Consider the following 18,716-nt stretch of genomic DNA (forward strand, 5'->3'; position numbering starts at 1 on the left):
TTTTTTAAGATTTATTTTTTGTTTATTTGAAAGAAGTAGAGAAAGAGAGAGATAGAGAGAACGATCTTCCATCCACTGGTTCACTCTCATATGCCCCAAACAGCTGGAGCTGGGCCAGGCTGAAGCCAGGAGCCCAAAGCTTCATCCAGGTCTCCCGCATGGGTGCAGAGGCCCAAGTACTTGGGCCATCTTCTGATTTCCCAGGTGCACTAGCAGAGAGCTGGATTGGAAGTGGAGCAGAAAGGTCTCCAACTGGTGCCCGTGTGGAATGCTGGCATTGCAGGTAGAAGCTTAACCTGCTATGCCACAATGCTGGCCCCAGGATTAGAAATCTTAACAACTTCAAGAAAGCTTGCTTTTTAGAGTTAACTATGATTAACTGTATAATGTTTATATACAAAACTATAAGCCTTGTGAAGAAAAGTGCATTATTTTCTGTGGCTCTGTGCCCAGTCATTGGCTTTCTGATTCTGTTTCATTCCTTGGAGAGTAAATGTTCTACTCCCTTTTAAAGAATTGATTAAAGTTTTCCATTACAACCAAGCAAGAGGTGGTCATGGCTCTGGCATAGGAAAAGAAGTAGGAAGTACACTTAAGACAATGCTGTCTGACTCTGTTGAAAAGTATGATGCTTGTTATCAGTAAATGTCTGTAGCAAACAGTCCTGTAATAACTTTCAAGTATTAATGATCCACTATAAGTACAGAAACAGAGAAATGGGAATTTTATCTCCTATACCTGCATGTAAGTGCTTACTTTGTTCAAGTAAATGCAAAAAATGTTATCTATAGCTTTTTAACCAAGTCTTACTCTTTTTATTAAAACAGTAAAAAAAAAGTTTAATATTTAAAAAATATTTATGGGTGTGATAGAATTTATTTTATTTATTAACAAGACAATTATTTTATTATGAATATTTAGATATTACAAAGTATTAGTTCTGTTTCTTTTTTTATTTTCATTAAATTTTTTTTTTTTAATTTGAGAGAGGCAGAGAACTGCCATCAGGTGGTTCACTCTCCAAATGCCTGCTGAAAACCAGGATCCCAGTCCAGATATCCTGTGTGGGTGGAAAGAGCCCAATTACCACTGCCTGCCTGGGTCTGCTTAGGTACAGAGTTGAAGACAAGATCAGAGCAGGAGCCTGTCATTGAACCAAGGCACTCTGACAAGGGACATGAGTATCTTAACAGCTAGATCTAACACCTGTCCTGTTTCTTTTAAAGTTTTGTAAAATGAAGTAGAAGTATAACTAGATTAATAGAAAATGCAAATATGAGTATTTTTAAGTTGTGGAACTTGATTATATCAAGTGAAATACAGTATCCTTTTGATACCAAAGAACTAATTTATGTATTATTTCTTCTTCATTATTTTTTCTCTGGTTGGTTACATCTTTGAAAAGTTTTGGTTGTGAATGTACAGCTCATAAACATTTTTAAATTGCTTATCAAGTCATCAAACAAAAGTATATTTTTATATGCAGTTTTAGAATTTAATTAGCTAAGAATTTCATTCATCATAAAACATCATGCATTTCTTGTTTTAGAGAGAGTATTGAAAAGCTCATATGCTTTGCTTAGCAATAGACTTTTTTCTTACATTATCTTTTTTTCAGTCCAATTTTCTCTGGTATCTGTGGGGAGCAACCCGGACTAGACTAAGTTACTCGAATTAAGACTTATTCTAGGCATCTGCTCTCCCACAATATGGCGCTGGGAGAGGAGAAAACAGCTTCTACCCAGCTGCCTCCAGTTCAACCAATAAACAGCAGGACCTGCTCCTGATTGGAGGAGAGCAGCGTGCTCGGCGTGTGGGTAGCAGAGTTGGGATTGGTGGAAGAGGACTATAAAGGAGGAGAGAGACGGCATGCACGAGGGAACATCTAAGGGGAACACCTGTGCAGCCCCCGAGAGAGCCGGCCGGCGGTGTGCCGCTCCCCTGCGGAAGTGGGGAATGTGGCCAGGGGGAACTGCCCTTCCACGGAGGTGGAAGGGACAGTAGCCAACCCGGGAAGGACCAGCAGCCAACCCGGGAAGAACCAGCAGCAAACCCGGGAAGGGCCGAGCAGATGAAAGAACAACGCAGGGTCCTGTGTCGTTCCTCCACGAAGACGGGGAGCGACAGTATCCAATAGGATTTCACTTCCAGTGAGTTTTTATTTTACTACATCGATGATGAAATTATCCCACTTTTTTTTTTTCATCTGTGTCTAAAGCTATGGATTTTAAACGTACAATGTGAGATATGCTCAAGCTGACTTACCTCAAATGGTAGAGTTAGAAACATACCAGGGGATTCCAATTCAATCCCATCAAGGTGGCATGTACCAATGCCATCTCACTAGTCCAGGTGATCAATTTCTGTTCACAATTGATCATAATGATAGGAATAAGAGCCAAAGGGAGCACATAAACAAGACTAGTGTCTGCTAATACTAGCTGATAGAATAAAAAAGGGAGAGAAGAATCCAATATGGGAAACGAGATACACAGCAGACCCATATAAATGCAGATGCCCTAAACAGCATTCTGGCCTCAGAATCAGCCCTTAAGGCACACGGGTCTGGCTGTAAAGCCCATGAGAGTATTACAGGCATGGAAAGCCAAAACACTCTGGCAAACAAACAAACAAACAAACAAACTAAATGAAAGATCTCCGTGAGTGAGATCTCAGTGGAAAGAACAGGTCATCAAAGAAGGAGGTACCTTTCTCTGAAGGGAGGAGAGAACTTCCACTTTGACTATGACCTTGTCTAAATATGATCAGAGTCGGCGAACTCAAAAGGCTTCCATAGCCTTGGCAACTCATGACAAGAGCCTAGGGTGATTACTGATGCCATAAACAAGAGTGTCAATTTGTTAAGTCAACAACAGGAGTCACTGTGCACTTACTCCTCATGTAGGATCTCTGTCCTTAATGTGCTGTACATTGTGATTTAATGCTATAACTAGTACTCAAACAGTATTTTACACTTTGTGTTTCTGTGTGGGTGCAAACTGTTGAAATCTTTACTTAATATATGTTAAACTGATCTTCTGTATATAAAGAGAATTGAAAATGAATCCTGATTTGAATGGAAGGGGGGAGGGAGAGGGAAAGGGGAGGGTTGCGGGTGGGAGGGAAGTTATGGGGTGGGGGGAAGCCATTGTAATCCATAAGCTGTACGTTGGAAATTTATATTCATTAAATAAAAATTTAAAAAATTTTTAAATTTAAAATTAAAATTTAATTTTAATTATTTAAAATTTTAACTTTAATTTTTAAAATTAAAAATTTAATTATTTAAAATTTAAATTTGAAGTTAAATTTAAATTTTAAATTAAAATTAAATTTTAAATTAAATTTAAATTTTAAAGTGCATTAAATTTTAAATTAAATTTTTAAATTAAATTTAAATTTTTCTGTCCAGAAAACTTGGAAGGATTAAGGTTTCCCTTCTCTTTATATTTTTTCTGGGGCCAGCACTTTGGCATAAAGGGTTAATCCTTAGCCTGCAGTGCCAGCATCCCATATGGGCAATGATTCAAAGCTAGGTATCTTCAAAAAGTCCACGGGAATGAATTTTTTGAAAAAGTTATGTTATGAATGTATTTCAAAATAATCACATCAAAACAAGCTTATTTTTCAATTCCATTTTCCATGAACTTTTGGAATTACCCTCTTGTGTCCATTTGCTCAATGATTCCTGTTTATTGAACACTTACCATGGTGCTTGAATATTCAGCAAGGAACATCAGAGATATTCTCTGGGAGAATTACATTCAAATTTCATAGCCAGTCAATCAATGTTAAAAGCATAAGTTTGTCTGGAGATTTGCTTTGTGACATCCCAAACCTGAACACTGTTTATGTAAGCATCATTTTGGAGCACATGTCTACTTTTCATTGGGAGGTTAAATAACTTAGTAACTTTTTGCTTTAAGAAAAAAACATTAGTTTTTAAAGTGAACAAGGTAGAAAATTTAGAAATTTAGAAATGGGTGTAGAGTTATTGTGCTAGTTCTCTTATTTATTTGCCTTTTTCCCACTGATAGCATTAACCTACTTTCTATTAAAATTTCATCATGACTCATCCTTGAAGTTGGGAAATTCTGTGTTAGTGGTAAGTTTACCAGAATGTCTCAGAATGCTCACACTTAAGACTGTGGGAAAGGATGTAACTGAACTGTAATATATTAACAATATGTGTTGAAAAATCAGTTCCTTGTTGACCGTTTACAAAACACAAATTTCTAATAGTTCCTAACGGCACTACTTCCTCTGTGGATTACGTAGGAAATGCTTTAGTCTGAATAATCATTCCCGTGGGGGAAAGCCTTCAAAATAAATTCACTTTATAGAGTGCGTGTATGAGTGTGTGTTGTAGTGTTGTACAGAGAGAAAGTCTGATTATTGTATAATACCGAATGAGTCATGCACATGACTAGTGTAATTAAGGAACATAATTTGAAGGAGGCAACCGTATCTAATTATGTGAAATACTCTATATGTTGTTGCTTGTCACTACATTTTTTAAAATAAACTATTAGCAACAATGAACAGTGAACCCAAAGGCTAAAAGAAAACAGTGACGGGGTAGTAGGTTTTCATAACATAAAACGAAACTGTAAACTCTGATTACCTAGTTACAGAAGAAATAACTATCATCCATTTGATGGAATTAACTAGGACCATAAAAAAATGAATTATTTACTCTTAGTTATCTTGACATTTGGCTATATTCCTATTTTCTTTTATTTTGCATTTGCAATAGCCGTAAACTGAACTATTGGTAGGGGTAAAATATTAATACATTCCCAGAATTCTCTTGAGTGGTTTTCAACCTAGGGCTGTTATATGTAGGGATATGTACGGTGTGTATGTATTTTTCAAACAATGATCTCCCCATCCCCACTCCTTTGCAATTTTTAAGAAATTATCTTGGTGTTTCTGAATTATTGGTTGGCGCCGCGGCTCACTAGGCTAATCCTCTGCCTGTGGCGCCTGCACACCGGGTTCTAGTCCCAGTTGGGGCGCCGGATTCTGTCCCAGTTGCTCCTCTTCCAGTCCGGCTCTCTGCTGTGGCCCCAGGAGTGCAGTGGAGGATGGCCCAAGTGCTTGGGCCCTGCACCTGCATGGGAGACCAGGAGGAAGCACCTGGCACTCTGGCTTCGGATCGGTGCAGCATGCTGGCTGTAGCGGCCATTTGGGGGATGAACCAACGGAAGGAAGACCTTTCTCTCTCTCTCTCTCTCTCACTGTCTGTCAAAAAAAAGTTACCTTAGTGTTTCTGAATTATTATTCCATAGCCCAATCACACACTTTCCACCCTCTTAGAACCCACTTTTAGGCACTCTGAATAGATTAAATGTCTAAAAGACCCATTAGTGTTCTAGAAAAGTCAGTTCATTTCATATGAGAATTCTTTCATCTTAATAGAAGTCTCTCCTTCCTGCCCTCCCATCAAAGTTGGCTCAGATCCAAAAAGACTGAGCCCAACAAATGCAATTTTACGTGGAGATCATAGTAAATAAAGGATGCATGCTGTCAGCATGCTGACTGGGATGGGAAGAACTGAGATGTTTTCTAATGGGCTGAGGTGTAGGAATCAGCTAACTTTAAGGGGGAGGGTCATTTCTTTAGAAACAGGAGACACACACCTATGTAAATTGTAAAGCTTTTTCAGAGAGACATTACAGTTACTTAGCACATAAGCTTCTTATTGTAAGTATGCAACTCTTAAAATATTAAAATTCATGGTTTTCTGTTTCTTCAGGGTCCATATTCAGTTTGTAGGTAAAAAAGAGTGTGTGTTTAAGCTGATACATTAATCTCAGGAAGGGGGTCAATCTTTGTAATAGTGTTGGTGAGTTTTTTGTTAAGGGCAGTTTTATGACATGTCTACCAATAATGTTTGTGTTTCTTTTTCTCTCTCCATTCCTACTTAACCTGTGGCTGAAAGGGCTGCTGTCAGTTCCCCTTACTGTTAATTTCATTTATGTAATTAGTAACAGTCTCAGGAACTAAACACATATTTTTATATTTTTTATATATTTTTGGGGATGGAAGGGTTAATGACGAGGCGTGCCCATCAATAACCAGAGGTGTCTCAAGTCTTAGTTTCCTTGGAGTATTCACCATGTGGTACCTTGAATGAAAGAGCTGACGTGAGAATGCTGAGATTTTCCTTCTTAACCTATTTCTTTCAAAATATATAGAGAGACATTCTTTTGTGGTAGCCTTATTTTCCTAATACTCAGGTATCTAGGTGATCAAGTCAGATATGATGGGGTAAGTGACTTAGCTATAAAAGTAATACCCTCATGTCAAAGACTGCTTGGAAATGATCTCCTACTGTGCATTTTCTCAACAGTTGCAATAGGCTTTTAAAAGCTTTTTAAATTTCAGAATACTTATCTGAGAGCCTAATTGAGAAAAATATTGCAGTGGTAAATTGCTCTGCTGAAGACAACTGCTGCTCTGTTTCTTTTCAGATTTTAAAACCTAAGTCCCAAATCACGGTCTGTAGTTACGAGCTTCCAACAGTAATTACCGCTGTGAAATGAGCAGAAGTCCTTAAAAGGGTCTGCCGGTTTCCCTGCAATCTTTCAGAGGGTGAGCAGCGCTGTATCCACTGATAACCCAGCTGCCTAGGAACTGAGTAAAGCCGGCTCCAAACTTCTCAGCTGTTGACAGGCTTGACTTGCTGAGAACACTGGTTAAATATAGCACGCGCGAGCTCAGCTTCTCAACAAAGTCATTGCTCTGACAGTGTTGTGAAGGGAGCAGAAGAGGAGAAACCTAATCTCAGAACTCAACAACACCTAGCAACAGTTGAAAAAACTTTTAAACAAAAGCCTGGGTGGGAGATACACGACAACTTCCAATTTCTGCTACCCGGGCTTTCAGGAGGAGAAGCTGTGTTCCCCCTGTTTCTACCCGGTTTCCTGCATGACTTCAGCTATTGGCTGGTCCTAGGAAAGAGAGTGGGAAAAGCTTTTTCCTCTGTATTCTTTTGGGCTGGATAGTTTTCCAGGACTCGAGTCTGCCTTGGGCTGTGGGACAAGCCACAGGGTTCTTCAAAGGATAAACTACCTTCACAACGGACATACCCTTGGTTAAACGAGCTGCCGTCAGGTAAGACCAACATAAATAGCAACTCACTCTCTTAAGAAATTTCTGTTTCCGGAGGAAGAGCATTCTCTCTGATTCTGTTTTGTCTGTTTCCTTTGATTCTTCCTGTTCTACTGTGGCATAACATGATTAGGAACTATTATATTCATTGTGAATTAGTAACAAAATCAGAAACACCACTTCATTCTCAGAATTGTAATGATCCCTTTAACCATAAAGATTTTTTTGATATTTTAATAGCTCTCTGCCAAGATATTCCTGCCAAGTTATCACCCTGGCAGGTAACAGAAATATGACAAAGGACAGCTTTACAGCTCCTGCCACAATTAGGAAGGTTCAGCAAAGGGAAGAATATGTCCTCTCGAAGCAAAATGACTTTCATTTATTGAAACTAGCTAAGCAGTTTGTGTGGCAGATGAGAGGGAAGTCCCACATAGTGTTTGTCTTGCTGTACTTTTACTGCTTTATGTGTCTCCTTTTGCCTGATTCTCTGATTACACTGGTACACCTTGTGCTGGTTGTGACCTCATTACACTAGTCACCCCAAATGCTTCTGACTAGACACAAAATATGACTGGTATTAAATCACCACTGTTACAGTTATTGAATATAACATTTAGGAAAAATGTTATTTATGTGTTTTAAAAATAGAGTAATTACTTGTATATAGATGTAAGATTCTATTTTTAAAAAAAAGTTAAACAGGATTTATTGGAAAAAAATCTTTTCCGAAGTTGCTAGTTATGTGTGCATGAGCGTGTTTACTAGAGCTTGGAGGAAGTCCTCCTTTCAGCCGATGGACTATTATTCCCCCTTCCAGGAGTTGTCATGTATTTTATCAGAATTGCTAAGAATCTGACAAGCTATCGCTGTGTATTGGTGGGTTGGCTAGTATTGACACCTGATGGTCTGTGGTTGGGCTGGATTTGCAAAAATAAGTTATTCCTTTAAAGGGACAAGATACTTTGAGTGAATGTTCTAGTCTCGGGAAAATATCAACAAAGATGCAGAATTACATTTTAAGAGGAATTATTTGAGTCTGTTTTTGTCAACATAATTTATCCAAAGCCAGTTATAAACAAATTGTTTGTTGACAAATTAGAATGTGTCATCCTTTTCAATGTTCCTATTTTAAGAAGTCAATTAAAACTCAGGTATCATACATTTACAAAAATGAAAAAGTATATACATTTTGCTATGTATTGTGTTTCATGATTCTGATTTCTTGATTAGCTTACAAAGTAAATGAAATTGATTAGTTTAACAAGTAAATAAATGTGTGCACATAATAATGCAAAATGTACTTTTGTAACCTTAGTATCAGAGAATGAGGCTCCTGGTACTTTAATGGAGATGAAACATCTTTGCCTTGAAAGAGTTTTGAGAATTCAGATCTAACTGCTTTACATTTTTCTTGTTTTTATCCTAGGAAGGGTCACATTGTTGGCTTGCAAATGCATGTGTAAGGCCAAAATCTACCATTAGTTCTAGGCATGTAATTTCTCTTGGAATCAGTGGGACAGTGTACAGATAACTGAGTACAGCATTTGGCCCTGAGTGAAAGCCATGTTTGCTGATGAAGTGAATTTCTGCGTGTCATTAATTGTCTTCATGGTTGTAAGCTTACTCTTGGAGAATGGAGAATAGCTACAAGCCACAAGCTTTCCTCCACTGGATGAGCAATCAAGCCCTCCATGATTAAGCAAATCTGTTGTCCTGTTCACTTGAGTTCACATTTCTGTGTCATTTTGGGGCTGTCCCTTTCCCCCATCATGAAGTTGTTAGATTCCATTGCCGTGTCTCCCACCACACCAAGACCTGTGTGGTGTGGATTATCATAATGCTGCTCCTCTAGAAAACTCCTCATTGCCATCTAAATCAACTTCCCTATGACTATGAGATTACTTTTCCTAAAGCATTGCTATACTTGTCTATCTACTCTTCCGTTATCTAGTGGGGCTGTTAGTTGCTGCCAGACACCAAGGCTGGGCATTTCAAAAACCATCCATCATCTGGCACCTACTTAATTTTTCCAGCCTCACTCCCACTACTCAACAAGAAGGTCCTTCTGCTTCAGGTATTTCAGATTATGGGCCATTCTCCAAAAACATTCGTAGTGAACCTTTCAATCTCCCATCTTTGCCCATATTATTTCCTCTGTGTGCAACACAGGGGAAACAGGCGCTGTCTGTGCTGGTAGAACCAGATAGAGCCGTGTCTTCCACTTTCACAGTAATTTTCTGGACCACATATTTTAGAAGTGATTCTCTCTGAGTTTATATAGTTGGGAGCTCTGGTAAAACTAGGGTGCTTTGGAGGAGAGTTTTCTCCATTAAATTTGGAATGAATATGAAGTATTTCAGGTGCAAGGCATCTAAACATCACTTTCAGAACTTCTCAGTCCCCTGCACATTGTGGATGTTCTATTAACATTTGTGGATCTATATTCCTGATGATTATTATATGAGAAATGAAGAATAAATATAAAACCAAGAAAAGCAATTATAATTATGGTTAATAGTTTTATCTTAAAAATTTCTCAAAGTCTGTGCAGAAAGATTTCAAGTAGCTATAATTACACTCATATACCTGGTAGTAGAGATGATGTTGCAACTCTAAAGAATGAAACTGAAAAGATTTATAAAATGTGTTTGTATATGTGTATGTATTATACCTCCTGTGTATGCACCTAGATTTAAATGTGCACCTTGATGTCTAAATACTAAAACTCATACTTTTACCATCATTTGGTGCTGGATTCTATTCATAGTTACATTTGGTTAAAGTTATTTAAATTCTTTTTTAAATTATTCTTATTTGAAAGGGGGAGCGAAAGGGAGGGAGAGAGAGAGAGAGAGAGAGAGAGAGAAAACACAACATCACATCTGCTTCATTTCCCATATGCCTGCAATGGCTGAAGCTGGGACAGGCTGAAACCAGAAACCAGAAACTCAATCTGGGTTTCCCACCTGGGTGGCAAAGACATAACCATTTGAATCATCACCTGTTGCTTCCTAGAATGTATATTAGCAGGAAGCTGGAATCAGGAGTGGAACCAGAACTTGAACCCAGGCACTCTGTTGGGATGCAGGTGTCCCAAATGGCATCTTAACTGCTATGCCTAACACCTGCCCTTCAAATAATCTAAATTAAGGCCCATTATATTTGTGAGTCATGGATTTGAATCTGGCCTTGCATTTTAAAACATTTAAATATGTTATGATTCTTTTTTCATTTTTCTCTAGATATTTAACAGATAATTTTCAGTATTATCCTTAATCTCTCATGAAATGTGTAGCTTTACTGTGTGTGATATAGCATGAACCAAGTTTTTGAGCAGCTTGTTTACCAAAAGAGAAATATTCGGTTTATATTTTAAGATAGTCAAAGATGTTAAATTTACTCTTTTTTGAAAAAGATTTATTTATTGATTTGAAAGGCAGAATTACAGAGAGAGAGAGAGAGTGATTGATTTCATCTACTGCTTCATTCCCTAAATGGCTGCAGTAGCCAGAGCTGGGTTAGGCTGAAACCAGGAGCCTGTAACTCCATCTAGATCTACCTTAGTAGCAGGGGCCCAAGCACTTGGGCCATCTTCTGCTGCTTTCCTGGGTGTCTTAACAGGGCTGGATCAGAAGTGGTGCATCTAGGACTCAAATCAGTACCCATATGAGATATAAGCCTCGCAGGTTTTGGGCCCCAACTTACTCTTTTAAAAAGTTGTTCAGCAATAGTCCCTATGGAATTTTTTTCCAGTGAAATTTTTGGAATATTTTATCTATTCACTAAACAGTTATTTCCCTGTGGTTATAATATTACCTTATTTTTTTAATTGAAACTTTAGGATTTACACATTGTAAATAATACTAAGCTTATTTTATTTTGCTGGCAGATGAGAGTTTCTTCATAAGGCTACCTGAAGATGTTAGACTTTAGTCAGTCTGTCTAACTCACATTTTCATTTGTTTGATTTTATTTCTTTAAGCATGTGGGTTTTATAAAGGCAACAGTATATGAAGTGAGGGGGCAAGCTTTGATTGAGATAGAATTCAATAGAAAGCATTAAGAGAAAAAAAGATTTGCATAACTTGTTAGAAAAATGACATGTGAAAGTTTGCAACATATATTTATATAGACATTACTTTAAATATCCATGGATAGTAGTAGAATAAAAGATGGCTTAATAAAAATGCATTCATTTTCTTGAATCTGAGTTGAAGATATAATAACAAGGTTCTGTTCATGGACAAGGAGTCAGAAAAGGCTAGTAGCATGGGCGAGCCAGATGGTCTGGATTCTGATTTTAGCTCATTGTGACCTTGGGTTAATTACTCTCTGTGCTTCAATTTCCTCATCTGTAAAATGAGAATAATTTGATGGGGGTATGTCAAACTGTGGAAAATACAATTAAAAGATAAGTTTATTTTGGTACAAAAATTCTTGAAGTGCATGCGTATTAGGAGGGTCTTCAAAAAGTTCATGGAAAAAGTGAAAAAGCTATATGTGGATTGCAAAAGTTTTTGGCACCAAAATAAAATTTTTAACTCCATTTTCTATGAAGTTTTTAAAGCCCCTCATAGTTCTCCACAGAGTTGTTTTGAAGACTAGATGACTTAAGGCAATTTTCAGTTCCCTAGTAGAATCCTATGTAAAATTACACTATTATTGTTTTCTTATCACCCCATAAGTGAATTTGTTTAATCTTTGGTGCTCACAGAATTCTTGAAGACAAGTGAACTCATACAGGTGTGAACTCAAATTCATAGATCACAGGAAAAGCACTGTTTAAATTTGGAAATTTGGAAACCTGTTTGGGACGTATTTTGTTGCTGGATTCTGTAAGCAGTCACACTGAACAGCTGCCTGTAATATAATGTGGAATTTATGTTTCTTTTTTAAAAAGATTTATTTGTTTATTTGAAAGGCAGAGTTACAGAGAGAGAAGGATGGCCACAACAGCCAGAACTGGACCAGGCTGAAGCCAGGAACCAGGAGCCAGAAGCTTTATCTGGGTCTCCCATATGGGTGCAGGGGCCCAAGTACTTGGGTCGTCTTCTACTGCTTTCTCAGGCGTATCAGCAGGGAGATGGATCAGTAGTGGAATAGCCGGGACATGATCCAGTGCCCATCTGGGATCCTGATGCTGCAGAGGGAAGCTTAAACTCACTGCGCTTCAGCGCCGGCCCTGGAATTTGTTTCAAACCCTCCCTTATCACCGAGTAGTTTGCTGTCTTATAGAAGCATTGCTAAAAAGGCAAAGAAATCACCCACAGCATAGACTGTTCTATGGTTTCTATATTTGTAGTTGGAGATAAAGTGTGTTTATACATAGTGCCTGGGTGTCTCTTTCACAGCCAACTATACCGGATAATGCAGACCAATGGAGAGATCCTCTTCCATGGAGGGACATGATATTAAATTTATCATTCTTCATTTCTGATCTTAGATGATTTGTTTTGTTTAACTAACCTAGTAACAGATAAAAATGAAAAGACCAAAAAAGGTCATCTTATGCTAACTTCAACCTTACCAAATAGAGTTGAATTCTTGCTATTCATTGCTGTTAATCCTATTCATTCTTCTTAGACATGACAAGAAAATCATATTCCAAGACAAACAGAAGAAGTATTATATCATAAAGATGTGTGTGTATATTCTGAGGTGCTTAATAGTCTCTATACTTAACAAAAAATACATGAATCACCCTTAAAGCAGGAAAGTTTCTTTATAGCTCTAGTGACAAGAAACCCTAAGCAGGATAATTAGGTTTAGAGCTGTTAATTGTACTTATTTTTTCTTGTTTTGAAGGGATGAGTCTATAAAATATAAGGCAAAGTAAGTCTCATAATTGTCCTTCTTTGATGAAACCTAGAAGTAGGGTGAAGGAAGGAAGAATAGGAGGAGGAAAAGAAGAAAAGGAAAATAAAAAAGGAAAGAACTTTTCTTGACTTTGCAGAATGCATTATAGAGACTCTAGGCCAAAAAAATTAAGGAACTTCAGGAAAATATATTGGATTATGTTCTTCTTTTCCCTTACATGATCACTCCTACTCTAGCTAATAAGAGAAATAAAAAGGATGCATGCAGGTTACAGCTTTTTCTGCAGTAGTAGCTGAGGATGTTTAATTTCAAAAGCCAAGCAGCCTGTTGTGGAAGAACTTAGACTAAGGAAAGTCAAACATGAATTGAGCAGCTTTAGCTGGCTCTTGACCAGCTGATTGCAGAAACTGAGAAACTCCCAGCAGAGAAATGAAGTCACATAACGTTACCCTGTGCCCCTCGCGCCTCTCTGTCCCTGAGAGCTTTGTTTAAGCCACAGCAACACTGTTATGTCAAAGGAAGGTTTGTGTTCTTAGCCTTTTTGGGAAGTGGTGTCAACATGTGTAATACTGGGTGATTTATGTGTTTCTGAGGCCTGTGAAAAACGAACGAAAAGGAATTTTGAAAGCTAATGCAGCATTTGTCTCAAGTGATCTGACTCTAAGTGAACACTGAAGGTTTAAGGATTTTTCTAGTTTTAGTTCCTTGGTTAAATGCTATCCTCCTTCAACTACCTCCTTCCCCCAAACATAGATAAGACTGATGATCATTACTTCGTTGGCTGAGGACTTCCGTGTCTGCATTTGAAAATAGTATTTTTTTTCTTTTGCTTTTGTAGTGATTGTAACTTCAATCCTCCCCAGTTACTTTGAAGAAACAAATTATCAGCTGCTGTCTTTGTTAGGAAAGGGTGTAAGAAAGCCATGAAATGAACATTATCAGAGTTGGCCAAATGCATTCCTTAAAAATAATTTGCTAAAAATTTAAGGCCAAAATATGATTTGATTGCAAACAGTAGACTGCTGACATCACCAACATAATCAAGTTACTGCCAACTTGCCTTGTTTATCTAAATGATCTTTGTAAAAATAAGGTTTTCCCATATACACACACATGAGTCATCGGCAATGCAGTAATAAGAATAAATGGACTTTCTTTTTCCTTAATATACTTATATCTTAAGTAACTCATTTTAGAGCTTGCTTCTTTGAGGTACCACAGCACAACAGGAAAGGAAGAGGTATTGCTGAGTTCATAATGCTATTTCAGTGTGGCAGCCTAAGTACTTGAGGAAATGACACCCTGGGCCTGTATGTTGAGCCTTGCAGTTACTGTGACGACAACACACACTAATGGAAAACAAAGGTGGTCTGCTTACCAGGGTGAGCCAGGAAGAGTTTTGCCAGCTCAGATTTTTCCTAATTATTCTATAAGTCTTGAAATGTGACACTGAAGGTATTCAAGGCTCTTTGTGTTTCATTAACTGTTGAGTAAGTGACACATGCTTGAAGAGGAGCCTGGTATTTGGATCAGGGAGTGGCCTTGCATATAGGCTTAACTTTCACATGTTCTCTGATTTAGACACCACCAAACCAAATGCTTCGGTCACAGCCTGTTGTTTGTTCTGGTCTTTAAGGAAGTCAGCTGCATTGGTGGAGTTCACTCCTCAGAGGCCTCTCAAATTGAGTAAGACATTCCCACCTTCCACATTCTGCTCATTCCATACATCATTGCCCAGCATACCAGGTGTTCTGACCAATGACCAGGATACCTAAACCCAACTGGTATAATGATATGCAATATAATGATAATAGCCACATATGATACATATTATCTATTTGATGTTTGAGTATATATAAAGATATGTAGTATCCAATATATACGTAATTTACTTATATTGTGTATAAAATGATCATAATAATAGCATATACTCAAGATTACTGAGCCATTGTGTCAAGCACTTTACATGAATGATTTTATTTGCTTATAATAATGATGCTTTTTATGCCGGCACCGCGGCTCACTAGGCTAATCCTCTGCCCAGCGGCGCCGGCACACCGGGTTCTAGTCCCGGTCGGGGTGCCGGATTCTGTCCCGGTTGCCCCTCTTCCAGGCCAGCTCTCTGCTGTGGCCAGGGAGTGCAGTGGAGGATGGCCCAAGTGCTTGGGCCCTGCACCCCATGGGAGACCAGGAGAAGTACCTGGCTCCTGTCTTCGGATCAGCGCGGTGCACCGGCTGCGGTGGCCATTGGAGGGTGAACCAACGGCAAAGGAAGACCTTTCTCTCTATCTCTCTCTCACTGTCCACTCTGCCTGTCAAAAAAAAAAAATAATAATGATGCTTTTTTGTCCCTACTTAATAGATTAGGAAAATAATGTTTTCCAAGTGTCAAGTAACTTGCCCAGTGGTAGATTTGAAATTAAAAATCAGGCAGTTTGATCTTGTTTGACCCATATTTTCTTTTCCCTTTTTTAAAAAAGATTTATTTTTATTTATTTGAAGGATAGAGTTACAGAGAGAGGTAGAACGAGAGCAAGAGTGAGAGCGAGAGAGAGAGAGGTCTTCCATTTCTATCTGCTGGTTGGCTCCCCAGATGACCACAATGGCCAGAGCTGAGCTGATCCAAAGCTAGGAGCCAGGAACTTCTTCCAGGTCCCCCATGTGGGTGCTGGGGCCCAAGGACTTGGGCCATTTTCCACTGCTTTCCTAGGCCATAGTAGAGAGCTGGATCAGAAGTAGAGCAGCCAGGACTTGAACTGGCGCCCATGTGGGATGCCGGCACTGCAGGCTGGGGCTTTAATCTGCTGAGCCACAGTGCTGGCCCCAACTCATATTTTCAACCACTTTTCTGCAGTGCACATGGTTGTTGGAGGGACACCTTCACTGAGATGACTGTGGGATGGTTTAATGAAAGGTACAGAATGTGACAGTGCAGGTGCTCAGCTGCCACTGTAGTTTGAAAAGATTCATCGTGGCTCACTTGGTTAATCATCCACCTGTGGCACCTGCATCCCATTTGGGCACCTGGTTCTAGTCCTGGTTACTCCTCTTCCAGCCCAGCTCTCTGCTGTGGCCCAGAAGTGCATTGGAGGATGGCCCAAGTGCTTGGGCCCTGCACCCCATGGGAGACCAGGAGAAGCACCTGGCTCCTGGCTTCAGATCAGTGCAGCGCTGACCATGGCGGCCATTTGGGGAGTGAACCAATAGAAGGAAGACCTTAAAAAAAGATTCACTAGGAGCAAAGGTTAAAGAGATTGGGGTCAAGCAGACAAAGTGGAACCAGAAACTTCAGTGGCCAGTGGGGTTGGGCAACCCAGAAAGAGCCCTGGGGCTCTGAAATGCAGAAGTAATTCTTGCTGCCACTGATGTTGTAATATAGCTCTCCATTTCTACCCTGCTGAGTTGATTCCATGGGGCTGGATGCCATGGAAGGTTTGATTTTATAATATATTATGACTACTGTTGCAGTCACATCCTTTGGTACCATTTGTCTGTTGCCCCTGCTGACAACACAGAACCACACCTTCCATTGTAACATTCAATATGCTCTAATGGTCTCTAGTTTGGTCATAAAAAGACGGTTTGTGAAATGAGCTTCAGAGGGAACCCTACAAAATAACTTATTCAAGTTGCTGGCATCAGTATTCCTTCAAGAAGCCGTGTGTGTGTGTGTGTGTGTGTGTGTGTATTTGTAAGAAGAGGCACTGAGGAAGGGGACAGAAATCTGTTCCATTTATGAAGGTACCTCAAAAGTTTCTAGAAAATTAAATTAAAAGATAAGCTTACTTTGGTGCAAAAAACCTGAAATCTATGCATATTAAAGATCTTCATAAACTTTCTTGAAAATACTCAATATGAAAGAGCTATGCATGAATTTTGTAACTTTTTTTGCACCAAAATAAACTTAAAAAAATAAATAAACTAATTCCATTTTTAATTCCATTTTTCCATGAACTCTTTGGATTACTTTTTTTTTTTTTTTTGACAGGCAGAGTGGACAGTGAGAGAGAGAGAGACAGAGAGAAAAGTCTTCCTTTTGCCGTTGGTTCACCCTCCAATGGCCGCCGCGGCCGGTGCACTGCGCTGATCCGAAGGCAGGAGCCAGGTACTTATCCTGGTCTCCCATGGGGTGCAGGGCCCAAGTACTTGCACCATCCTCCACTGAACTCCCTGGCCACAGCAGAGAGCTGGCCTGGAAGAGGGGCAACCGGGACAGAATCCAGTGCCCTGACCGGGACTAGAACCTGGTGTGCAGGCGCCGCAAGGCGGAGGATTAGCCTAGTGAGCCGCGCTGCCGACTGAATTACTTTCATAATAGCTTCTTATTGGCTTCCATTAACTTTGTTGAAGTAGTGAGTTGTCAATCTGGCAGCATGATGTTCTATGAAAATAAAACAAAAGCAAAGCAGACCAAAACAAAGCAAGAGGGCTTGCTATAGTTTAAGGAAAATTATCTGATACTTTCCAGCCAGACATTTGCTATGGCAAAGCTGTGACATAAGACATTTTTTTTCAATCTTTATCTTTTTAAACAAAGAGTACCTGAATGATGCTAAATGTCTCACTGCTTGGAAATAATTAGAATTTCTGAGTTCCCTTTTGCATACCTGGCATTTAGCTTTTGAGTTGTCTGCAGTAAAAGGAGAACAACTATAATAAAATATTTGTGGAGCAGATAATGCTTTACTTTTTCTGATACCAGTGGCCATAAATACTCTACTTTTACAGAGAAAGTAAATGTTTCATATGGCATGAATACATATAACAGAATGAACCTCTAAGAAATTCTGTAAGTTGAAAACAGTGCCTTGTTATAACTGTAATAATATACCCTAATCTCCTTTTGACCCCCAAATACACACACACACACACACACAAGGCACATAGACACAGGCACACACTCATTATTGGTTAAGGGGCAACTTATTTGACTGGTTAAGCATCTTCCTGAAGCAAATATACCATTTGATCTGTGCTACAGACCTATTTAAACAATGGAGGAAAAATTGATAAAGGCAGAGATATATTACATTTCATCAAGGTCTTCAGTTTCATTGACATGATTTCTCCTGATTTACTTGCAATAACCTCAGAATTTTGTTTTTTTTTTTTCTCTATCTTTATGTAAAAAGGTCTGATGGTTTCAAAGGAAGAAAAGAATCAGTATTGTTGCATTTGGAGACAAAAGGCTTGGCTCATTGGCTCCTGGAAGTCCTTTTTTTTCTCATTCAATTCTAAATTTCTCTTGGCAACAAAACTGAGCAGTAATTTCTGCATTAGTCTTTGGCTAATGCCTTTTAAATGGAAGATATTAACAATTTATCATATTCAAGAGTTATCTAAGACTTCTGTGATATTTCCTGATTCTCTTGGCACTTGTGTACCTTGTCTATGAGCAAGAATAGAGGGCTCTGATTCTCATACTGTCAGTAATTATGTAGCTTTGTTCCTAGAGCCTTCCATACCCAGCAGGAAACCAAAGACAGTGGGAACCTCTAGTTCTTGAGCTCACGTGGAACCATCAGATGGTCTAATCTTGTGGTTGTCAGCACTCCTAGCGCATCAATTCCTGGAGCTGCTTTAAAAATGCAGATGCCTGAGCTATGCCCCAAAAGGATCTAATTCAAGTAGGCCTGAGAGAATGCCCAAGTGTTGTCCTATTTGGAAGCTTTCATGTGATTATAATTTGTATCCAGCATCGAGAACCCGTTATCAACTAGTACCTCAAAGAAAAGTCACTGAGCATCTGTGGCAAAGTCCTCTGCAGGTAGAGTTGGGTC

The 18,716-nt window shown here is 39.0% G+C and overlaps 1 protein-coding gene across 4 annotated transcripts in view; it reads left to right on the forward strand.

The window, feature by feature from the left end:
- Window positions 1-18,716, forward strand: part of FILIP1 (filamin A interacting protein 1) — a 300,074-nt gene that overhangs the window by 70,184 nt on the left and 211,174 nt on the right. For 3 of the 4 annotated variants that reach the window (XM_008263118.4, XM_008263120.4, XM_070073865.1), the window contains exon 1: window positions 6,115-7,119. The exons of the other annotated variant lie outside the window; for it this stretch is intronic. The gene's annotated coding sequence lies outside the window, so the exon portion shown is untranslated. Of the gene's footprint in view, window positions 1-6,114; window positions 7,120-18,716 lie in introns of those variants that run through there. 4 annotated transcript variants of the gene reach the window in all.

The sequence above is a fragment of the Oryctolagus cuniculus genome, chromosome 5 (assembly GCF_964237555.1).
Source record: "Oryctolagus cuniculus chromosome 5, mOryCun1.1, whole genome shotgun sequence".
Lineage (NCBI taxonomy): Eukaryota > Metazoa > Chordata > Mammalia > Lagomorpha > Leporidae > Oryctolagus > Oryctolagus cuniculus.